The sequence below is a fragment of the Maniola jurtina genome, chromosome 22, assembly GCF_905333055.1.
Source record: "Maniola jurtina chromosome 22, ilManJurt1.1, whole genome shotgun sequence".
Lineage (NCBI taxonomy): Eukaryota > Metazoa > Arthropoda > Insecta > Lepidoptera > Nymphalidae > Maniola > Maniola jurtina.
Genome location: NC_060050.1, coordinates 1,076,109 through 1,090,224, shown reverse-complemented (window position 1 = coordinate 1,090,224; position 14,116 = coordinate 1,076,109). Strand labels below are relative to the sequence as shown.

Genomic DNA, 14,116 nt, shown 5'->3' with positions numbered 1-14,116 from the left:
CTAATTGAATAAAAATATTTTGAATTTTTTTATGAATTTTTCATGTTGCATGAGGCATGCCGCATGAATTTACGAGTACGTCGAGTATGAAAGATCCGTGCCAGGTTCGGGCAATTGCCTATACATCTGTATTTTTGCCGGGCATAAAGTCGAAAGAACATAATTTTTATGTTGCAAAATGCATGAGTTTACGTTGAGGACGAAAAATCCGTGCCAGGTTTGGGCAATTGCCTATACATCTGTATCCGAACTGGGCATGATGTCGAAACAATAACTGTTTTTTTCATATATAGTTAGGTAGGTATAACTAACCCCCGATCCAAAAAGAGGGGTCTTATAAGTTTGACGTGTGTATCTGTATATTTGTCTGTGGCATCGTAGCACCTAAACTAAAGAACCGATTTTAATTTAGTTTTTTTTTCTGAAAGGTGTGATCGAGAGTGTTTTTAGCTATAATTGAAAAAAATAGGTTCGGCCGTTTGAAAGTTATCAGCTCTTTTCTAGTTTTCTTATAGAGGTTTTTGTGTCGGGGGTTTTTTAAATTTTGAGTTATGAACTGTGTCACTAGTCTATCTCCACTCGCATGTCAGGACGAATAAACCAACTTTAAGAGGGGGTCGCTCCATACAAACGTAGTTTCAATTTCATTTGAATATTAAGCAACCAAAGTCCATGAAATTTTGCAGACATATTCTAGAAACTAATATATATGCCTGTGGTTTTCCAGATTTCTGTTAAAATATTCGGTGTCAAAGTTACGCGGTTATAAATTCACATACAAATATTTGAGCCCCTGTAATTTTAAAACTACATATTTTTAGAAAAATCTAAAACACCACAGGCACAGATATTAGTTTCTAGAATATGTCTGCAAAATTTCATGGTTTTTGGCTGCTTAATATTCAAATGAAATTGGAACTACGATTGTATGGAGTAAGTGACGGAGAGAGCCCTATTAATCCCTGATCAGATATCAAAAGCGTAACTTGAGAAATGTTTTAATACTTGAAAATCTTGCGTCACTAATGATATTCCATGAAATATAAGCATTTTCTCGGAAACTGTAATCGCCTTTGACGTTAAAGGGTGGGTGTACGGATAAGGTTACAGTTTCTATCCATTTTCTTGGATGTTTATTATTTTCAGTACGCTGTTATTTCAGGAAACCCATACTTCTAAACTTGCAAGGGTATGATAGTTTTATTAAACCCATACCCCTGATCGGTTTCTACGAGGCATCACATCGTACCGGAACGCTAAATCGCTCACGGATTTGCCGGTAGGGAGGTAACTAGCCACGACCGAAGCCTCCCACCAGACCATAGACAATTTAGAATTAATTCTCAAATCGCTCCTTCCGGGAATCGAACCCGGGACCTCTCGCTTATAAAATCATAGGGCTCAACACTGCGTCAGCGTGGAGGGACTGTACATATTTTTTTATTTCCACGCTAAATAAATGCGATTTATGAGTAACAAGGGGATCAATGGGCTTGGGGATTATTCGTTATATTAAGATGCACGGCTTCATAATACCCGTCCGGATTTATGGGGATTACATTTACAACATGCAAATCCACGCTTACTTATTTTTCACATAATACCTCGCTTTTATGATACAACATATTTTATAACATATTTTTTTAGAGCAAAGCGAACTCCATATGGTAAACAGAGTACAGCTTGGTTTCTGTTGAGTGTCCCGCTCTCGTGACATCTCAAGTTTTGATGCTAGATGCCGCGACTCAGCTCTGCTGGTATGCGCTGAGCTTAATTTATATTAACGTAATAAATAGCAGAGAGCCGGTAAAAGCAAGAAAGTGCCAGGCTAATGATTAATTTACGCTGCGGAATTTCGGTTGCGTCATCTGCTAACGAACAACGCAATTTGCGTCTTATTGTGACAAAAACCATGCAGCGTATACCTAGTCTACGACAGTTTGAGGTTGCATTCGGGGTATGAGGCGGGGGGACGTCCCGCACACCCACACGTCACCCGCGTGCGGGTGTGCGGGGCGTTCCCTCCCCGATAGCCATTTCAACCTGTCACGTAGTATATATTATTACGCGACACCCTTTGTACAGTTCATTCATAGCATGAAATAGGTTATGAACTTAAATTACCTTCATTAAATCCTTTCACCGTCAAAGAGGGTGTCGGTGATTGCCTTCATTGGCGTCGGCTCGCGTTAGACGCATGCATAATCATAGGCGGAATGGCAGACTAACTAATTACACCCACGCGTGCAATTGACTTATTTTTTCAAAAATGAAACGGAATGCAGAGTATTAGTAGTATTAGATGACTTAAAACATTTTTTGTATAGCATGGCAGTATAAAATAGTAGGTGAAGTTAAATTACCTTCATTAAACCCTCTTGCCGTCAAAGAAGGTAACGGTGATTGCCTTCATTAGCGTGAACTCGCGTTTGACGCATGCATAATCAAAGTCTGATGGAAGGAAAGCTAATTGGACAGCGTTCACGTTTGTTATTACTGAATTATTATCATACTAGAGGATGCCCACGACTTCGTCCGCGTGGATGTAGAATTTTGAAGATCCCGTGGGAATTGTTTGATTTTTCGGGATAAAAAGTTGTCTATGTCGATAACATGGACACAAGCTACCTCTGTGCCTTTCATACAAATCGGTTGAGCGGATGGGTCTTTAGGAATCCTGTGGGAACTCTTTGATTTTCCGTGAAAAGGTAGCAGACAGACAGACAGACCTACAGACACACTTTCGCATTTATGATATTAGTATTAACTATGGATTACAGAAAATAGTCCAGAGAAGCGACAAATGTTGAGGTCTCAAGTTGCTGCGATATGGCTACCTCACACGTAAAGTGCAGCAACAGGACAGCAAGTGTGTTATCGGGTAAGTAAATAGACGACATCAACGAGACGTAGGGAGCCGCTGGATACAATATACGATATCGATTGGCTGAAGCTATAGGTTTAGGTTTAAAGATATTTATTCTCATAAAGACATAGAAAGTCATTCACATGAGAACTTAACTCTAAGAATACACTATTCGCCATTTTATTGCATAAATAAATAGTACTCATTCAATGCATTTATCGAAGTAACTTGAATTACTCATAATGTGAGCAGCTAACTCAGTACTCAGTCAACTATACGACCTTAATCTATATTTTGGTCACGTAATCTACTAATGAAGCTTTGAACAACGCATTTTGCGTCTTATGGAGACAAAAACCAGATAAATATGATAAAATCTAGCATAGCAATACGCAAAAAGAGTAATGAGAGCTTAGTGGTTTTTGAATCAAGTGGCAATGGATGCACACAGCTTGGAAGACCAATAAACGTTTCAGACCCAAGGTGCTAGAAAGGTGACTCCGCTTTGAAAAACACATCATCACAGAAAGAAACTCTCAGAAAGAGTTTCTTGCTGGTTCTTCTCGGTAGGAACGGCATTCCGAACCAGTGGTAAATTATTTGACGGTTCAAAAGCACTCGTAAAAGTTTATTTGAATAAATCTATTCTATTCTATTCTATTCATCATTAGGTAGATAGAAGTCACTTAAGGAATCGCAGGGAGCTATTGAATATGATATTAAATTGATGAAGGACCAATTTCACCAACAATAGCGGTGATATCCTAGAATCACTATGAAAATTTGGCTATCTGAGAGTAATTACTTACGACGTATATTTAATCCATGTTGGTGAATTGACCCTAAGGTCAGACGACCTTAATTTACGTTTAAGGATCTCAGTCACGTCACCTAATGAACTGTAAAAAACGTGTTTTGCGTCTTACTCATATTATGAACCCGAATGCAGTGTACCTAAATAATTACGCGCCTCAAAACCACTACAGGTACAATACAGGTATAACATCTCATTTATAGCATGAAATAGGTGCTATGAAGTTAAATTACCTTCATTAAGACCTTTTACCGTCAAAGAGGGTGTCGGTGATTGCCTTCAGTGGCGCCAGCTCGCGTTAGACGCATGCATAGTCAAAGGCACTCTCCCTCCCACTCCGGGAGGGAAACTAATTAGAGCTCGACTCTCTGTGTTAATAACCAACGGGTGTAATTTCCCATGTGTTAAACAACTAATGGAGGTTAGGATGCAAGTTATAAATACATGGACGAAATTGTTTGTTTTCCGAGTCAAGTCTAAAGGCCGATTCACATCAATTGCGTACACGTGATACGTGCGTAGTGATACGCGTAAACCCCTAACACACCGGGTTACGCATACGTACACGCTTTACGCCAGCGGTGTTCCATGTTTCATACAGTTCCATACATTATAATACAACTAAATGGTACACGCTACGTCTACGCTTACTCAATGTTTACGCAACCTGTGTGAAGGAGCTATTTAGCTATCACAATCAATATCCATTCTGATTATAACACCCATCACGCACGTTTTGCTAGCGTTCTAGTTACACCCTGTATATGGTTTTATGAAAATAATTAGTACTTCCTATTTCTAAGAGTTTTAAATGTAATGTTATACCTATACTCGTAAACACGAGTTATAAAATAAATAGGGTGGTCTGGACACACCGTTATGTAGATAATAATAGTATCACAAATGAAGCGTTTAAAGCTTTAAATTATGTCCGGAAACGATTTAATTATAAATTAGTTCGCAACACAAAGCGTAATAATATTTGTTTGTATTGCGTATTCAAATTTAATTCGATGCGTTTGCCGAAATTACGAAATAATCAACAAGTGTAAATTAATAATTTATAACACCCCCGACCAGTGAAGGTTACAGTAACTAGAAAAGAGCTGATAACTTTCAAACGGCTGAACTAATTTTCTTGGATTATAGCTAAGAACACTCTCGATCAAGCCACCTTTCAAACAAAAAAAACTAAATTAAAATCGGTTCATTAGTTTAGGAGCTACGATGCCACAGACAGGTACACAGATACACAGATACACACGTCAAACTTATAACACCCCTCTTTTTGGGTCGGGGGTTTAAAATTGTTTATTTATCGAGATTATAGTACATTAGGATTGGCTGAGTCGAAGATTGGTTGTGTAATAGATGTAACCTGAGTGGTACGTTAACCAGGCTCCAACCCGTGGGAATTCTCTGATTTCCAGGACTACTTCTTGTAGCCTATGTCCTTATTGTCTTTCCCCGGGATGTATGCTATGTCTAAACCAATTTTGTCAAAATCAGTTACACAGCTGTGAAAAGCACACAGACAGGCACACTTTCGCATTTATAATTTTATGTACTATTAGCTAGCTGTTAGTTAGCTGATGCCCGCGACTTCGTTCTTAAAAATTCCGAATTTTCCGGGAGAAAAAGTAGCTTATATCACTCTCCAGGTCTTTAACTATACTCATGCAAAAAATCTCGACGATCCGTTGATCTGTTGCGACGTGATTGAAGGACAAACCAACCAATAAACCAACAATCAAACACTTTTGCATATTTTATAATATGGGTGATGAATAATTTTTTTGAGTTGGGAGTCGCGGGCCTCGGCTAGTATCGAGTAAAGTTTCATTTTCCCTTGTATTACAAGGGGTATACTGTAAGGGTTTTATTTACCACCCTTCTAGTTGGCTAAGTGTTATGAAGCCATTTCGTAAGGGAACTTTGCTCCCATGGGTGATATCCTACGTTCAAGTTATTGGAGCCCCACATGCTATTTCTACCCGTATTGGTAATAAAATAAGTATGATTATAGCCTTCATCTAATTGATGCCCGCTACTTCGTCTACGTGGATTTACGATTAAAAATTCTGTAAGAACTCTTTGATTTTCCGGAATAAATAGTAACCTATATTACTCTACAGGTATTTAACTGATTCCATGGAAAAATCACGTCGATTCGTTGCTCCTTTGCGGTTTGATTGAAGGACAAACCAACAAATATACTTTTGCATTTGTAATATGTGTACTGGGTAGTGATTCAATTCAATTTATTTATGTGATGGGTAGTGTACGTATATTTATTTATTTTTATTTTTAACTGTCCCGTTATTTCTAAGTTAGAAAAATGCTGGGTAGCTCAAAACTAAGAGAAATACTGCAAGCGTAAATGGCATATTTGTAAAAGGTATTACGTGCTATGTGAACGTTGTTTTCAATTTCGTAGCACTCTATTTCTTCGTAGCAAATCTCGTAGCACCCGCGTCGTAGCACCACGTAACCCATCGTAGCGTGTTTATATTTCAAAGAGGTAATGTATAAACGTTCCCTGAATAGAAACTTCAGAGGATTATTCACAGTGTTTGTGTCTTGAGCAATCTCACAGATTGTTGTTGTTTCAGTGAAATAACTAGAATATTGAAATAATAATATATTATAGCTGAAGATATTTAGTTTAAAACAGAAAAAGTTAGCTGTACAGTTAAGACCCTGTCTCAAAGTCAGTTAGTCCTAAATAATGCATTATGTAACTTGTATATTATACCTATGTATGTATGTATATAAATTCTAAACCAGAGGTACGGCACACTAATAGATTTATGTGACTCGAAACATGGCGAGGATTGAGGCAATATGAATGCAAATCAAATGAATATTAAGAACGCGGAAATGTACGGAAATACCTAATGCTATAAGGTTATAACATGGTATTACAATGCCATTCCATGTAAAAATATAATCTATGTATATTGGTCAAATCAGAACGCTAGTAAAAATTTAGCGTTATAATTATACTAGCTTAACACAATCCAATGAAAATAACCATTTGCCTTATCTTGTAGTTTTAGTGATTTAGTAAATGCCGAGGGGCATTACGTCGCAGCACTGACTTCGAGTGGTCTATTTACGGAACCTTCGTGGACCTCTAGCGTCAGTCAGATGTTTGATTTGCAATATATTGTGAACTTTTAAAAATAAAGGATTTTTTATTTTACTTTTACGTGATTTTTTTGTGGTATCTTTTATCAGTAATCATCCGTTCTATCCCCTGTCTTCGTTTTTGCAAGCGTTCTGGTTTACACCCTGTATAAAAGAAAATGTGACTGACTGACTGATCTGTCAACGCACAGCTCAAACAACTGAACGGATCGAACCCGCTATCTTATGATTATGTCTCGAATCCATATGTCATAACTGGCAATACGCCCCAAATTCAACATATTTTTATTCAATTAAACTTTTACAAGTACTATTGAATCGTCAAGCGCATCTACCACTGGTTCGGAATGCCTTTCCTACCAAGAAGAACTAGCAAGAAACTCGGCGGTTGCTCTGATCGAAGACTTCAAGGCCTTTAAGCACTACAAAATTTTAGACGAGACAATACATCCAGCTTTGAGATTTGATAGTGCCCATAGTGCCCGATAATACTATCGAATATCGAAACTTTGAAATTTTAAATCTAAAACCTCCTATTTGTAATCGAATATAGGGTCTTTGGTTTGTATAACGAGTCAATTTATTCAGAACGAGATAATAAAACTGATTCTTATTTTTCTCCACTCTCGCGGGGGATATGAAAATTTGAACGGTTTACATTATAAATGTATGCGATCTGTGTGGCGGTGCCATGAAATGTAACGGGCAGATAAAAAGACTGCAAAAAACGCTGTTAATACCTAATACGCTACATTCGAGTCATGTGACATTGTGAGATTTTTTGGTGATTTTTTCCGAATGTTTATTTATTTAGATGTCCTTCACTTATTGTTTTAGAGCATTGCGGGACTTAAACGTGGCTTGAATAGTCCATTGCTAGGGTTCTGTACCCGAAGGGTGCCAACGGAACCCTATTGCTAAGCCTCTGCTGTCCGTCCGCCTGTCTGTCAGCGGACCGTATCTCGTGAACCGTTATTTATAGCCTTACTAGCCGATGCCCGCGACTTCGCCCGCGTGGATTTAGGTTTTTCGAAATCCCGTGGGAAATTTTTGATTTTCCGGGATAAAAAGTAGCCTATGTGCTAATCCAGGATATTATCTATCTTCATTCCAAATTTCAGCCAAATCCGTCTAGTAGTTTTTGCGTGAAGGAGTAACAAACATACACACACACACACACACACACACACACACACACACACATACAAACTTTCGCCTTTATAATATTAGTGTGATAGGTACCTAGAGAATTTTCACTTCCTGGGTATTTTCATTGCCGCTAAGTATAACAACAAATAATAAAGAATACAAAATGGCTGCCATGAACATGAAAAAATATTAAAAAGTGTTATTTTTTTATGATATTCAGAACCGGTTTTTTTTTTTGCCTTTTTGACGGCACATTAAAAGACGTGTTCAATAAAGAGCCTCATTAGTTCAACGGTTAACGAAGTGGACTGAAATCCGAAAGCACTATTTGTCGTACCTAGTCCTAGCACAAGCTTTACGCTTAGTTGAAGGGGAAAGGCGAATATTAGTTGATAAACATTGCTAATATTCTTTAAAAAATTATAGGTACCTACCCAATTCGAATAAAATATGACTTGACGTTGAGTTATCCTACTAGTTAGGCTTTTTATTGCCAAAATAACAAAAGCTAATGTCAAGGTCTGTGAGATACCTCAAAGTCAATAGTATCTATTATAAAAGGTCGTTGAGTCTGAAATAACAGCAAATGTTATCGCAAGCCTGAGTTCATACGTGAGCATTTAAATGTTATTGTAATTGACGATCCGTGTAGGGTTGAATTGTATGATAAAAGTTATCAAAACTATCATTCATATGTATTCTAGTATTATAAACTAGTTACTAACTAGTAGTTTTTATTCATCTCGTGGGAACTCTTTGATTTTCCGGGATGAAAAGTAGCCTATGAATAAAAACTAAAATCCACGTGGATGAAACGCTGGCATTGCCAGCTCATTACTGAGTACGAGTCTCCTCTCAGCTTCAGAATGAGAAGGGTTCGGCCATTTTCCATCACGCTGCCCACTTGCAGATTGGCAGAATTCACGCACCTTTGAGATTATTATGGAGAACTCTGAGGTTTCCTTACGAAGATTTCCTTCACCGTTAAAGCAAGTGATATTTAATTACTTTAAAAATGCACATAACTCCGATAAAGACGCCGAGATTGAACCCCCGGCCCTCAGTAAAAGAGGCTTACATCTTAACTAGCTTAGCTAGTGATAAATAGTGGAAAAAAAATACTTGGAATCTTTTCAGCATTTTCTATCTTGTTATTCAAAGAAATACTTGTATGTACTGGGTATGTATGTATGTATGAAAACGAACAAATGGACAGTGGGAGGTGGTGTGCATATAATAAACTTAAATACTAATAGCTAAATAAACAGCTAAACCATCATATAATACATTATTAATATATTAATACACTAATATACATATACAAAATAAGTATAATAGACCTTAGACATACATAATACCACACAGGTATAATACATATAGTTTGAATGTTCTTGTTCAACTATTGCAGTTAACAGGGCTCTCTCCGTCACTCGTTTCATACAATCGTAGTTCCAATTTCATCTGAATATTAAGCAACCAAAGTCTATGCAATTTTGCAGACATATTCTAGAAACTAATATCTGTGTCTGTGGTGTTTTAGATTTTTCTAAAAATATGTAGTTTTAAAATTACAGGGGTTCAAAGATTTGTATGAAAATTTTTAAGACCGCGTAACTTTGAAACCGAATATTTTAACAGAAATCTGGAAAACCACAGACATAGATATTAGTTTCTAGAATATGTCTGCAAAATTTCATGGTATTTGGTTGTTTAATATTCAAATGAAATTGGAACTACGATTGTATGAAACGAGTGACGGAGAGAGCCCTCTTAAAACAACATGGTTTCCCAGTCTCTCACCGCATAAACTGAATTAATAGGTATGTTCATTAACATACTGTTCAAACTAGTGCCTCAAATGGAATTAATTTAGATGTACCTAGATGTAAACTTGATTTATATGTAAACTCGAAAATCACTAAGCTTATTTGTAAAACTAGCAACTACCAAGCACTAAGTTGTAGTAATAAATACAAAATACTCGTCTTTCTAATGACATGAGATGAGCTTCAAGCTCGCTTGTCGTGCATTTAACGACGAAATTAGTGCCTAAAAGCAGACTATGGTTTTGTTTCACTTACCCAGGAAATGGGGTAAGTGAAACTATCATCATAATATCTATAATATAAATTCAAAGGAACTATTTTAAAGGTTAAAATGACACCTTATAATGGTCGTAAAAAAACTGAAACATAGTCAGGAGTAATAAACCTAAACAAAAATCGAATATGTTTTATATTTTTACTATTAATTTTATAATTTAAATTTGTAAATAGTAAATAATTTTATGATTGTCGTCAGTTTTATATAAGACACTTATTTAAGTAGCAAACAATTAAAAAACTAAGTTACAGGCGTACGCATACATTATGACCTGTACATTTAGTACGTACTAGATGAACTATTCCGAATAAAAATCGTGTTCTACGGTTCTACGAAGCTATTAAAATAAGTTATAAGAAAAAACGAATTGCAACGCGCAATGACCCGTATAGTGCGTTGTATGTAGAGGTGTATTCATTGGTAGCAGTGTATTCTCCGAATCAAATATAATGCCATACAAAAAGTAGAAAAACCTACTTTTGGTAAAAACATAATTAATTTAGAAAGACCCGATCTTTACGTCTTTGAAGTGCTTTAGTTATACAAAGCTACTTAACCCTAGTTGTAGACTTTTTAACTTGATACTTTACAAACACTAAGTGGATACTTTTTAGTGCTTTTATCTTGGAGCTCTCTCTCCTCCATTTCCGGCAGATACAATAAAAAAATACTTTTATGTCATTAGTTAAAGCTTAACTAATTTCCAAGCTTTTTTATTATTTATTAAGTATAATCCTTTACATTGTACTTTATAAGATTTTTCAATACGTTTTATGAGAACTTTGAACTTGTTGAGAGACATCTCCAATATGTCTTCTGAGAGCTTAAAAACTAAGTCCAAGAGAGCCTTAGATGATCCCTCAACCCTCTTGGAATCAGAATTCAAAATAGCCATATATGGTATGGTAAACTCACCAAATAAAGCAATAAAAGGTCTTTTATTGCGCGTATTACGAATATAAACTTTTTACGACACATCACAGCAAAAGTTTGATAAATTCAGATTTTCCCAAAAGATTGGGACCCGTGGCTCGTAAAAATAAAATTACATGTGACCCCATATTATTATACTTATGTTTGTATGGATAAGAACTTTTATACTTACATGTTGTTATATGTTTGAAATTAAACTTGTTTACTAAAGCCGAAATTTCAATTAGTTACAAATAATGTTTGAGTGAGGAATATTATAACCACAGTAGGTACTCGGCAGGAAATATTGTACATCGAGCTTTAGAAAGAGACTTCAGCTTCGTATAGCGTTGTCTCTGTCACTCATACCTGTGTGACGTTTTGCCGGTCTGAACGACAGAGACATCGCTCTACGAAACCGTTATCGCTTTCTAAAAGTCGATGAACAATATTTTCTACCGGGTAGTTTTACTGTACATTGTATCTTTTTATGATTTGAAAAGAGCAACTGAGTTTCTTGTCGGCTTCTCCTCAGTAGAACGTGCGTTCCGAAACGGTGGTAGAGTTACAGATGTAGCATAAAACATAGCACAGTGTAGGTTCCACCAATCAGATCACGTCATTTTTCAATTATGTGATTGGTGGAATCTACAATGGGCGTCGATTTGTCGAATGATTGTTAATACGGGTGTTAGTCTCTGTGATTGAGACAAAATACATTTTGCTTCAATTAGAATCCAGTGTTCCTCAGAGTATAAATAAACAAACTCACAGACACAATTTAAACATAGTTTTACAGCTTTTGTATTTATTATTCCAGATCTATAACCAATATGGCGTATCAAAGATGGCGTCGAATTGTCAAATACCAGTGCCAACCGCTTGGGAAATTCCATTGCGTGGGTAGAATAGAAATAGAACCTAGTAAGTAAATAAAGCTAGCAAATTGCCTCTATCCCGGGGGCTTGCCTGTTATTGGGTACCAATACCACAGAATACTTAGTACCTTCCAGAAGGATCACTCCGCAAAGACGTTTAAATAAATAGCGACTTTTGCTACGATGCAGTAAAGTGCAATTCGGATGGCACTGCTCGGCGTTCTAAAATTTAATAAACGTGTCTCTTTCTATCGTGCAAACTTTTATTTCTCTCTTTCTTATGAGACTAGCTGTATCCGCGGCTTTGCCGACGTGAAATATATAAAATCAGGTAGGCAGAAGTGTATCACACTCAGATTTTGCGATTGAAAATGCTTTTTTTAATTTTTTTTTGGGCATAATGTTATTGCAGCTAATTTATAAGAGATAATTTTTTTACATAGTAGATAATATAAAGTATTTATGTATGAGGATGAAATAAATCACATTTCACACTAATATTATAAAGGCGAAAGTTTGTATGTGTGTGTGTGTGTGTGTGTGTGTGTGTGTGTGTGTGTGTGTGTGTGTGTGTGTGTGTGTGTGTATGTTTATTACTCCTTCACGCAAAAACTACTGGACGGATTTGGCTGAAATTCAGAATGGAGATAGATAATATCCTGGATTAGCACATAGGCTACTTTTTATCCCGGAAAACCAAAGAGTTCCACAGGATTTCGAAAAACCTAAATCCACGCGGACGAAGTCGCGGGCGTCAGCTAGTAGTGTATATTTTTTCCGAGCAGATGTATAGATGCATGATAATAGTTATCTGCATGCCCAATTTCAGCCCGAACTGACCAGTAGTTTGAGTTTTTCCTTTATATATTTAGATAATTAATTACTACAGATATAAATTATCGAACGGTGTGGTACTAGATAAGGATTTATACCTATCTGATATTACGTGGAAGCTAATCACGATTTATTTATTCCACGCGACTTGTTCTACGTGTCTTGACTTCTTGTGTCATTTATTTAGTTCGTTTACGTGACCTCTGTTTTTTGTCGTCTGTTCTTTGTCGAATTATACCTACTTAGCTTTTACTAGATACTTAATACAAAAGCTATTTATATTATGTGCCAACTAAAAAAAATACGTAAATTCCACCTAACACCTGTTATTTTGTTTAATGGCTTTTAGTAATATTAGGTTATCAAGGGATAGATAATTAAAATTTTAAATACCGGTAGCCATAAATCTATATCTGGATTGGATCCTAATATCTTTTTTTTAAATAAAAATAGCGAGCAAACGGGCAGGCGGGTCACATAATGTTAAGTGATTACCGCCGCCCATGAACATTTGTAGCACCAGAGGAACCGCAAAGAAAGAACCGCCGTTCAAGAATTTGTTGATCAGTCCCTTGAATAACCCCATGTTGTAATCTAGTAGAAACACCGCTGAAAGGAGTTAGTTCCACAGTTTACGTATGCATGGAAAAAAGATCTGGCACAACGGGCGGTCGAAATGCACCAGGCATCCAGGAGGCCTACCTCTACGTCTTGTTAAAGCGATAAGTAGATATTTGCAGCAAGTATGTAGGTATTGAAAGTAAAACCTCTACTGGTACTGCATATGTTCATGGTTCTCCTACCTCTAATATTCTAAAGCTATCTCCTTTGCACCACATTGATTGCCTGCAAGAGACCGCTAGGTAGCGATAAGGCCGCCAAATTAGTATATCTGCCAATATGTTTGTTTGGCATTGTATGTATTTTTCTGTAGGTACTAATTTTGTGGTATACAATAATCATTCATTCAATGTTTTCATTCATTTATTTTATTGTGTTCTTATATGACGGAGACAATGGAAAAACATTGAAGCGGTTGAAATAGAAACAAAAGCTAGTTTTATATTATTGTTCTATAGTGGTTTCATATAATGGCAGATGCTCACTCAGCCGCTAGAACAAAGGGCTGTATAATGAACACACTGCGTTGCGCTGTGTGTCGAACTTCAAATTATTGTATTGTATTGTAAGCTACGACTCGCTATATTAATTACTAGCCGATGCCCGCGACTTCGCCCACGTGGATTTAGGTTTTTCGAAACCCCGTGGGATCTCTTCGATTTTCCGGGATAAAAGTAGCCTATGTGCTAATCCAGGATATTATCTATTTCCATTCCAAATTTCAGCCAAATCCGTCCAGTAGTTTTAGCGTGAAGGAGTAACAAATATACACACACACATACAAACTTT

At 36.6% G+C, this 14,116-nt stretch overlaps 1 protein-coding gene and 1 long non-coding RNA gene across 2 annotated transcripts in view; one reads left to right on the top strand and one right to left on the bottom strand.

Moving 5' to 3' along the window:
* The window catches only part of LOC123876665, a 29,531-nt gene extending 18,052 nt beyond the window's left edge, over positions 1–11,479 (top strand). The window contains exon 3 of the long non-coding RNA XR_006798393.1: positions 11,285–11,479. This is a non-coding gene — a long non-coding RNA (uncharacterized LOC123876665). The remainder of the gene's footprint in view (positions 1–11,284) is intronic.
* Positions 1–14,116, bottom strand: part of LOC123876663 (IDLSRF-like peptide) — an 83,237-nt gene that overhangs the window by 22,038 nt on the left and 47,083 nt on the right. The window lies entirely within an intron of this gene.